General features: G+C 40.3%; 1 protein-coding gene across 2 annotated transcripts in view; it reads right to left on the bottom strand.

Moving 5' to 3' along the window:
* LOC113224845 (tubby-related protein 4-like) overlaps positions 1-10,415 on the bottom strand; it is a 111,932-nt gene that overhangs the window by 84,812 nt on the left and 16,705 nt on the right. The window lies entirely within an intron of this gene.

The raw sequence follows: 10,415 nt of genomic DNA, 5'->3' as shown, positions 1-10,415 counted from the left end.
AGGGGAGGGGAGAGGAGGGGGAGGGGAGGGGAGAGGGGGGGAGGGGAGGGGAGGGGAGGGGAGGGGAGGGGAGGGGAGGGAAGGGGAGGGAAGGGAAGGGAAGGGAAGGGAAGGGAAGGGAAGGGAAGGGAAGGGAAGGGAAGGGAAGGGAAGGGAAGGGAAGGGAAGGGAAGGGGAGAAGAGAAATTTTATAGCTCATAACATTTCCTTTCCAAATAACTTCAGCCCTGCAATAAAATGAACAGAGCTGTAAGACACTAGTGAGACTTGGATTCTATTCTGAGCAAAATGCTCTATGAAATCAGGAAGAAAACATTTTAAACAAAATGACCCATTTAACAGGCAAGAACCTTAAAAAAACAAAAGTGAATTGGTCTTAGGGACTAATTCAAAATAGACCAAAAAATCAAGTTTCTAAAAAATGACTTATATTCCCATTTCTGTCCCTAACTGAAATTTTAAATTTACCTGAATAGTTAGTTATCTCTCTGTTCTTTATCTATTTTTAGAAGGCATTTAAAAACAAATTGCCTGGCAGGTCTAAAAGTGCTTGATTAGCATTTGTCCTGCTATAAGGAAGTCATGAATGAAAAGTCCCCTAATGTGTACAAAATACATGTTGATTTTCTTACCAGTAGTATTCATTTTTATGAGTCTTTTCCTGACCTACAAGAAAATATGGGTGAATTCCTCTATCACTTCCATGTGGAAAAAGACTTTCTAATTATGACTCAAAATCCAGTACAATAAGAAACTGACAAATTTGACTAGTTAAAAAAAAGTTTTAAACCTTCCGCATGACAAAAAATATACTAAGCAAAGTCAAAGTTAACAAATTGAGAGAAGACATTTGTAATATACACCACAGATAAAAGACTAATATTACTATCCCCAATATACAAAGAAATTTTACAATTTGAAGAAGGTGACCAAAATTCCTATAGAAAAATAGATGAAAGATACAGACAATTCACAAGATTTTCTAAATGGCCCTTAAATGTTTGAAAATACGTTCAACCTTACTCATAATAGGAGATATCCAAATTAAAACCACACTGCAGTGCCATTTTCTTCTACCATATTGGTAGAAGAAATCACTGCGGCATTATCTGTAATTACAAAATACGGGAACTCCCTAAGCACTCAAACTTAGAGTTGTTGAGTAAAATATGGTACATATACATAATGGCACACCATGTGCTGTAAAAAAAGAACAGTATACACGGTATGCTCTCTTTTGTCAAAGGGAGAGAAGAAAATAAAACATAAATACACACCACACACACATACCTGCCTATTTTTACAGACGGTAACAAAATAAATCAGAAAATAATGAAGTTAGTATCTACATGATGGGTGGATGAAGTGGGAGGGATGAATGTAATGTTACTTCTCTGGATACACCTTTTTATGTGGTTTTGACTTTCAAATGCATGTTAGTGTCCTATATATTCAAAACATAAAATCAAGAATGAATAGGAAAAAATCAACTAAAAGCAAACTGAAACAAAAACAACTGTATTTTAAATGAATTACTTAACCACATTAAGTAATTAAATATAATTACAAATTAAGTATATGTGTCACTATAACAAAGTACCTGAGAGTGGGTATTTATAAAGAACATCATTTTTTCTTTTTTTTTTTGAGATGGAGTCTTGCCGTGTTGCCTAGGCTGGAGTGCAGTGGTGTAATCTCAGCTCACTACAGCCTCTGCCCCCCGGGTTCAAATGATTCTCCTTCCTCAGCCTCCCGAGTAGCTAGGATTATAGGTGCCTGCCACCACACCCAGCTATTTTTTTTTTTTTTTTTTTTTTTGAGGCGGAGTCTTGCTCTGTCGCCCGGACTGGAGTGCAGTGGCTGGATTTCAGCTCACTGCAAGCTCCGCCTCCCGGGTTTACGCCATTCTCCTGCCTCAGCCTCCCGAGTAGCTGAGACTACAGGCGCCCGCCACCTCGCCCAGCTAGTTTTTTTGTATTTTTAGTAGAGACGGGGTTTCACCGTGTTAGCCAGGATGGTCTCGATCTCCTGACCTCGTGATCCGCCCGTCTCGGCCTCCCAAAGTGCTGGGATTACAGGCTTGAGCCACCGCGCCCGGCCACACCCAGCTATTTTTTTTGTATTTTTAGTAGAGACCAGGTTTCACCATGTTGGCCAGACTGGTCTCGAATGCCTGACCTCGTGATCTGCCCACCTCAACCTCCCAAAGCGCTGGGATTACAGGCCTGAGCCACCACACCTGGCCAAGAACAGAAATTTATTTTCTCACAGTTCTGGAGGTTAGGAAGTCCAAGATCTAGGTGTCAGCAGAGCTGGTGTCTGATGAAGGCCTGTTCCTCATAAATGCCACCTTCTAGGTGTCCTCACATAGTACAAGAGCAGAACAGAGAAATAAAGCCCTTCCTCAAGCCCTTTCATAAGGAGTCTAATCCCAACCTTGAGGGTTCCACCTCATGACTTAATCACCTCTTTAAGGACTCGCTTCTAAATATGATCACACTGGCTGTAAAGTTTCAACGTGTGAATTTTGGAGGGCACATTCAGACCACGGTACACACTGAAAGGGGAGTAGAGGGTAATCAATATAAGCAACTTACAAGCTTCCGTATTTAACTACAGCTAACCCCTAAACAACGCCGGGGTTAGGGGTGCCAACCCCCACAGAGTTGAAGATCTGCATATAACTTTTGCCTTCCCTAAAACTTATTTACTCATGTCTATTGCTGACCAGTAGCCTTACCAATAACATAAACAGTAAATTACAACATATTTTGCTTTATGTATTATATACCATATTCTTACAATAAAGCTAGAAAAAGACATACTCTTACAATAAACCTAGAAAAAGAAAACATTATTAAGAAAATCATAAGAGAAAATACATTTACAGTACTGTACTATATTTATCCATACAGCAAGTTTACACTTCCTGTTTACAAGATGAACTGTCTGTCTGAAATGGCAGCCACCCCAGATGTAGACCTGTGTCTAGTACCATCAAGCAATTCAACTTTTTCTTGTTATGTCATGACTTTTCTCTGCTTCTTGGGAGCACTTCCAGCATCACTAGTGCCACTTCATATGGATCTCACGGTGTTATTCAAGGTTTATAGTATTGCATGAAACAGGAGGAAAAATACATGAGAACAGTGACAGGGCACTTTTTACTGTGATGTGCAATTAATTCACTGGGGACAAACTTCTCACACTGGGATGACAAGCATCACACGATATTTTAAGTGGATACTCGCGACACCGGAGCTCATTGCAATAGCAACAGGAGGAGGCTATGAAATTATTGCAGTAGTGCAGTACATACTACAGTTAAGTTTATGCAGTTACAATTTAATACTACTACATCTTTATGTTTGTCTGTATTTCCCTCAACTGAAAGTAGCACCATGTGTGGTCTGTTTGTGTGCATAAGTTTTCATAAATTTTAACATTTTATAATAAATTTGTATATATTTTATGGTAGGCAGTAAATGACAAAATAGAACAGTACCTGCATTTATTTTATACATTCATGACACAACTTTTTCTTAATTTTTTTTCAATATTTCTAGGCTATGCAGCTCATCTGTGAATTTTTTCAAATTGTCACAAATCTCTAAAAATTGTTCCCATATATTATTGAAAACAACCCGAGAATAAGTAGACTCACACAGAGGCCAACTGTACATAGTTTGGGAAGGTGGGCAAAGGGAGGGTGAAGAAGAACTGCCAAGCAAATTCTGAACTCTTCTGTATTAGTCTGCTTGTGCTGCCATAGCAAATACCACAGACTGGGTAATTCAAACAACAGAAATTTATTTCTCAGTTCTGGGGGCTAGAAAGTCCAAGGTTAAGGTGCTGGCAAGGTAGGTTTCACCCTGAGACCTCTTCTCATTTATAGGTGGCCACCATCTCACTGTGAGCTCACATGATCTCTTCTTCACACAAGCTCTCAGATGTGTCTTCTTTTAAGGCAATAACCTCATCATGAGGGCCCCACCCTCATGACTTCATCTAATGTTAATTACTTCTTAGAGGCCCCTTCTCCAAACATCATCACATTGGAGGTTACGGCTTCAACATATGAATTTTTGGAGGATACAAACATTCAGTCCATAAATCCTTTTAGAAGGTTTGGTTTTTATATTAGTACAGGTGTAGTAAATCTGAAATTCTTTTTAGATGTATTATAGCATTAAGCAAACTATGGAAGAAGGGATTACAAAAAGGAAATGGGGGAAGGTATAGGGGTGGTCTGGAATTGGAAATACTAGTGTAAATTCATTATTTCTAAAACACATATATGTACATGTATACATATATGCATGTATGTACGTGTGTGTATGTCAGTTTATTGCCTCTTAGCTCCCAACTCATCAATACATGCGCTATAATAAACAATAGAATTCCTTTAAGCATTTCTCCTTTGAAGCGAGCACAAAGTTAAGCTTTCTCAAGAAAAGGGACTAGAAGGACACCACAAGATGAAAATAGTTCCTGAAATTTTCAGGGCTCTTGAGAGTGGAAGATGCCATGAAGGAATGAGAAAATCCAGGAAAGTCCGCCTATCCACTATCCCAGCACACAGTCCTATGACCTTACAGCTTTGGCCTAGTGACAATCTTTCTATAGCTCCTCAACATGGAAACCAGTGATCCTGTCACTTGTCCACACTCCTAGGTGCCAATGGCCTGAGGGTCACAAAGTGAGTGGTCACTCCTTCTGCAAGCCCCTCTCCACCCCACCTCCTGCATGGGCGATTCACTTTGAAGGCCCTCTGCCCACACTCCACCATACCATGTAGGGATAGCCTCCTCCCTTGCCTGCACTCCAGAGGGTATTTACTGATTGCCCAACAACTCTAGACCAGCTCTAGTCTGGCTAAGCTAACAAATTTCCGTGCTATGTGCTAGGCTGAACCACATCTTCTCCAATAAGATCTGAACCCCTTCCAAGCTTATCCTCCCTTGCATCATCTCCTTCAGCCCTAGAGTACCATACAGAGTCTCTTTATATCTTATCATTTCTCTCTTTTCAGTTAAATATATATATATATATTTTGTTTGTTTGTTTGTTTGTTTGTTTGTTTGTTTGACAGAGTCTCACTCTGTTGCCCAGGCTGGAGTGCAGTGGTGTGATCTCGGCTAACTGCAACCTCCACCTCCCGGGTTCAAACGATTCTCCTGCTTCAACTTCCTGAGTAGCTGGGATTACACATGTGTGCCACACGATGCCTGGTTAATTTTTGTATTTTTAGTAGAGATGGGTTTCACCATGTTGGCCAGGCTGGTCTCGAATTCCTGACCTCAGGTAATCTGCCCACCTCAGCCTCCCAAAGTGCTGGGATTACAGGCATGAGCCACTGTGCCCAGCAGTTAATTACTCTTTATATTAAACTTCCTGTGTTTAACCTACTGTGTGGTTTCCGTCTCCCAATTGAACCCAGACTGCTACTGAATGTGTGTATGTAGGTATGCATATGTGTGTTTGTGTGTGTGTGTGCGTGTGTGTGTCTGTTGAACGAGCCTAGCAGCAAAGATATTCCAGTAACAATGAACACCTCTAGAGGCCAGATGTTGGTTTCTAATACCATTCCCCATTGAAACAGCATTCCTCAGAGAAATTACTGCTTCCAGACCCAAGGCGGGGTAAGTACAAGATGATGCTGAAACATAAGCTAGAAAATAAAGAGGTGCCCACCCACCACTGCCAGTGATTGGGGTGCACCAAAAGGACATATGAGCCAACCTAAAGGGGCTCCTGCTGGCCAAATCTGGGACACTGACCAAATTTCAATCCAAATAATCAAAGGAAATAATCATTGAAGAAAAAAGTGGAAATCCATGAGTTTATAGATAGGTAGGTGGGTGGATAGGGAACAACAGGAAGCTTTTGATTACATCTGTCAGCTGCCAGTATTCACGGAGGGAGTAGTGGAATTGTAAAATCACCATTTTTGCAACCATCATAGAAAAGATTGGCTCATGGAAGAACCATCGATGTATCATAAACCTAGGGAAGAAATTCTGATAAGGAATAGGATATTTGCATGGTTTTGAAGTTATCTCTCAACAGATTATCAAATACAGGGGGGAAAAAACCAATAACAACACAGTTGAGAAAATGGACAGCACTTGGGCCAGGTGATCAACATTAACATCATCAATGAGGGGCAGATAGCTACCATGCACCTCCACATGTGACACCCTGAAAAGGACACATCATTTATGTAATATTCTGGCTTGGGATGATTAATCTAAATTTAATAACAAAAACAAAAAAAAAAAGAAAAAAAAACACAAAATACCAAACATTCTATTAAAAAGAAAAAGGAGCATTCTTTTAAAAGGTCAGTGTCATAAAATATAAGGAAAAACTGAAGAGCTGTTCCAGATTACAGGGGTCTAAAGATACCTAACAACTAAATGCAGTGTGTGGTCCTAAACTGTATCCGGTGTAGAGGAATAAAGAAAAACTACAAAGGGTATTTCATCACTTGACAAAAGCGGAATATGGAGAATAGTTTAAGTATTGAATTGAGGTTACATTTCCTGAAATTGACAACTGTACTACAGTGGTTATGTTCTTGTTCTTAGGAAATACACACTGAAGTATTTGAGTAAAGGACCACGACGTATACTCTCAAATGATCCAGGGGGGAAGAACACCTCATATATATTACGAGACAGAGAAAGAGAGAGAGTGTATGTGTGCACTTGGGAGTGCAAAGGGCAGAATAAAGCAAAATGCTCATAGCTGAATTTGAGTAAGAGTATTCTTTGTACTTTATTCCAATTTTTGTGTAAGTTTGGAATTATTTCCAAATAAAAGGGTTTTTAAATGCCTTTTATCCAAGGTCCTATTGGACATTCATTAGCAAGTTCTCTGGGTAAGCATGCAGCTCTGCCACAGCCCTCAAAAAGAAAGAGACTTGTCTAAAACTACACAGTCCAATATGCTAGTTACTAGCCACATATGGCAACTGGGCACTTGCCAGCGTGGCTAGTCCAGATTAAGATGTGCCAGATTTCAAGGACTTAGTATAAAAAAAGAATATCTGGGCCGGGCATGGTGGCTCACGCCTATAATCCCGGCACTTTGGGAGGCCGAGGTGGGCGCATCACCTGAGGTCGGGAGTTTGAGACCAGTCTGACCCACATGGAGAAACCCCATCTCTACTGAAAATACAAAATTAGCCGGGTTTGGTGGCACATGCCTGTAATCCTAGCTACTTGGGAAGGCTGAGGCAGGAGAATCGTTTGAACCTGGGAGGTGGAGGTTGCAGTGAGTTGAGATTGCGCCATTGTACTCCAGCCTGGACAACAAGAGCAAAACTCTATCTCAAAAAAAAAGAGTATCGGTTATCAAATTAATAGTTTGTATATCGATTACATGCTGAAATATTTTAGATATATTGAGTTAAAGTATATTAAAATTAATTTCACCTGTTTCTTTTTACTTTTAATGTGTCTATTTAAAATTTAATATTACATATGTGGTTCATATTATGTTTCTATTGAACAGTGCTGAGTTAAAATATAATAATGCTTTTTTAAAAAAGTATTGATCACTTAAACAAGTATTTCATTACTAGGGGAAAATTTCCATTTACATTACAGAGCCTGACTCCCCTAAGGTGTTTTAATCTTGAAAATACAGAGTTAGGTTTTTTAAAGCATAATTAAAGGAAAACAAAATTTTAAGGCCTAGGAGACAAGCAAAAGCTCTTTGGTCATGTTGTTTAAGTAATTCCCTAATTAGTCATAAATGCCATCTGTAGTGAATTTTCTGAAGAGGTTAAAAAAAAAAATCTAAAATTTTGAAAAATATCAAGTGAATGGAGAGACAATAGATGGTTTTTACACTCTTGTTTTCAGTATAAAACTAACTTCCCAAGTCCTAAACATTAACTCATACTGTCTTATAAACAAAGCCATCAAACATTTATTTCTGCTACCAAGGACTTTACAAAATAGACCTTTCTGACAAAGATGGTGCTTTCGAGGTTTTTTTTTTGTTTTTAATGTTAAGGTTCTGATTAATGAACCCTTCCTTAAACTCTAAAAATTTAACCAGCAAAGAAAGAATACAGCTAAAACATACAAATCTGGGTTTTGCCTTAAACATTGTTATAGGGATTATATAGTTGGAGGAAAAAGAAAGGTTGGAAGTGAGCTTGACTAGGAGGATAAAGAAAAGTCCCTAAGATAGAGACAATCTCCTCTGTATTTTAGTAGACCAAATCTAACTAGGCCAAGTGGAAAAAACAACACATGTCAGTAAGAATTCCCTAAAACAGCAACAATGAGGAAGAGAAACCAAATGGAGGTTGCCAGAAGGTACAATAAAAACACCCAGCAATAGAATCTTGGACAAAATGCACAGGCGTGTTTGTTTTGGAAGTTTGAAGTCAAGTTTGTGGGTAGACCCAACTGGAAACACTAAACTGTTGCACAGTACAAATTCTCATGTTTTTCCTTGTGGCACCCTTCCCACCCATCCTATACCAAATCCCAGAGAACTGACTGACTTCTAGACAAAAACCTCCTAGTAAAATACGATACACACTGCCTAGTCCATTTCTGTGTTTCTGACTAAAAGCCTCGCTGTTGAAGGCCCAATAGGTAGCTCCATGCAGAGCTGAGGCCCCAAGTCAGGCTTTGCTGGCTTGCAAGGAGGCAGGAAGATGAATGAACTGCACAAGATGCAGTCCAGAATGCCTTACAGATTAGGTACATTAGTGCCCAGTGTCCTAGAATCCCAAACCTGTAACAGAACTAGGGCAAAAGTCCCTCCTCCCCACACAACAGGGACACCTCCCACCTGTACTAACCTCTCACCTGCCTCCTGCCTCACATTCCATTCCCACATTTAGCAACCATGAGGGCCCTCCTCTCTCCTGCTAAGCCAGATGAGATGTAAGTAGGCAATTCTCTCCACCAACATCAGGCACTGAAGGGTTATTCTCTGGGTTAGCCACAACTCGTTTTGGGAATCTCAGGCACAGCAGAGATGGTGACAAGGATTCAAAACAAGAATGATGTCGTGAAAAGCCAACTACATAGAATCTAGAAGGTTCCTGAGTTCAATTTCGGCTCTGTCAATTAGCAGAGATGCCTTACTTTGGGTAAGCTGCTTAATGTCTCTGTACCTCACTTTCTTCATCTAAAAAAATGACAATAACAGGTACAAAGCTGCAGAGCTGATGTGAGGACTGAGTGAGCTATAGCACTTAGGATGGTGTCTGGTACACAGTAAATAATCAATATTAGCTCCTCCTCCTCCCTCCTCCTGCTCCTCCAAACTTTCATATAACTAGCTCTACCTCTTCCCCAGCCACACGCGCGCGCGCGCACACACACACACACACACACACACACACACACACACACGCCAGCTCTCAGAATGCTGGCAATAGGAGTATATTCACAGGCATGTGACTGGAAGTTTCTTATTGAAAGAAACTGAACCACTATGGAGAAAGCTGCTTGAATGCTGACCTTTGGCAGTCCCAAGAAAAGAGCTGGTTCTCCCCCAGATCATTATATAATACAATAAAGCTCACCAGCTAAACACTCCCTACATATACATATACAAAAGATGCCAAAGAGATTCACGGTGCACTACTTTTATGTTTGAATAAATATTCAAGGATCATTAGACATTTAAAGAAGACCTCAATTATAAAACATCTGGGTGGTGGTGAGGAGATTCACAGAGAACCACCCCTATGCACACTCACACATACCTCTTTAAAAAGCCTCAAAAAAAGCAGATCTAAATGCATGGAGAAAAAAAAAATTTGTTTAAAACCATAATTTGTATCCTCACAGAAGTATGAGAAAATACAGTGCCCATAAAATAAGAACTGGAGCAGCCAGCGGATTAGAACAAGATGAAGCACCCCTCAAATACTATATTTTTGATCCATATTTGATTTAAAAAATTCCACATATAAGTGGATCCACAAAGTTCAAACCATGATGGTCACGGGACAACTATAAAGATAAATTAGAGGCCGGGCGCGGTGGCTCAAGCCTGTAATCCCAGCACTTTGGGAGGCCGAGACGGGCGGATCACGAGGTCAGGAGATCGAGACCATCCTGGCTAACACGGTGAAAACTCATCTCTACTAAAAAAATACAAAAAACTAGCCGGGCGAGGTGGCGGGTGCCTGTAGTCCCAGCTACTCAGGAGGCTGAGGCAGGAGAATGGCGTGAACCTGGAAGGCGGAGCTTGCAGTGAGCTGAGATCCGGCCACTGCACTCCAGCCTGGGCGACAGAGTGAGACTCCATCTCAAAAAAACAAAAAAATAAAAAATAAAGATAAATTAGATAATATATTTAAAGTCATGGCATTACTAAGTGATGGAGCTAGAATGTAAACTGAGTCTAGCTCCAGGGCCTGAGCTCTTAACTAC

The sequence above is a fragment of the Piliocolobus tephrosceles genome, chromosome 5, assembly GCF_002776525.5.
Source record: "Piliocolobus tephrosceles isolate RC106 chromosome 5, ASM277652v3, whole genome shotgun sequence".
In the NCBI taxonomy this organism is placed as follows: domain Eukaryota; kingdom Metazoa; phylum Chordata; class Mammalia; order Primates; family Cercopithecidae; genus Piliocolobus; species Piliocolobus tephrosceles.
Note: the sequence above shows the minus strand (reverse complement) of the source record. Positions and strands in the feature narration are given on the sequence as shown.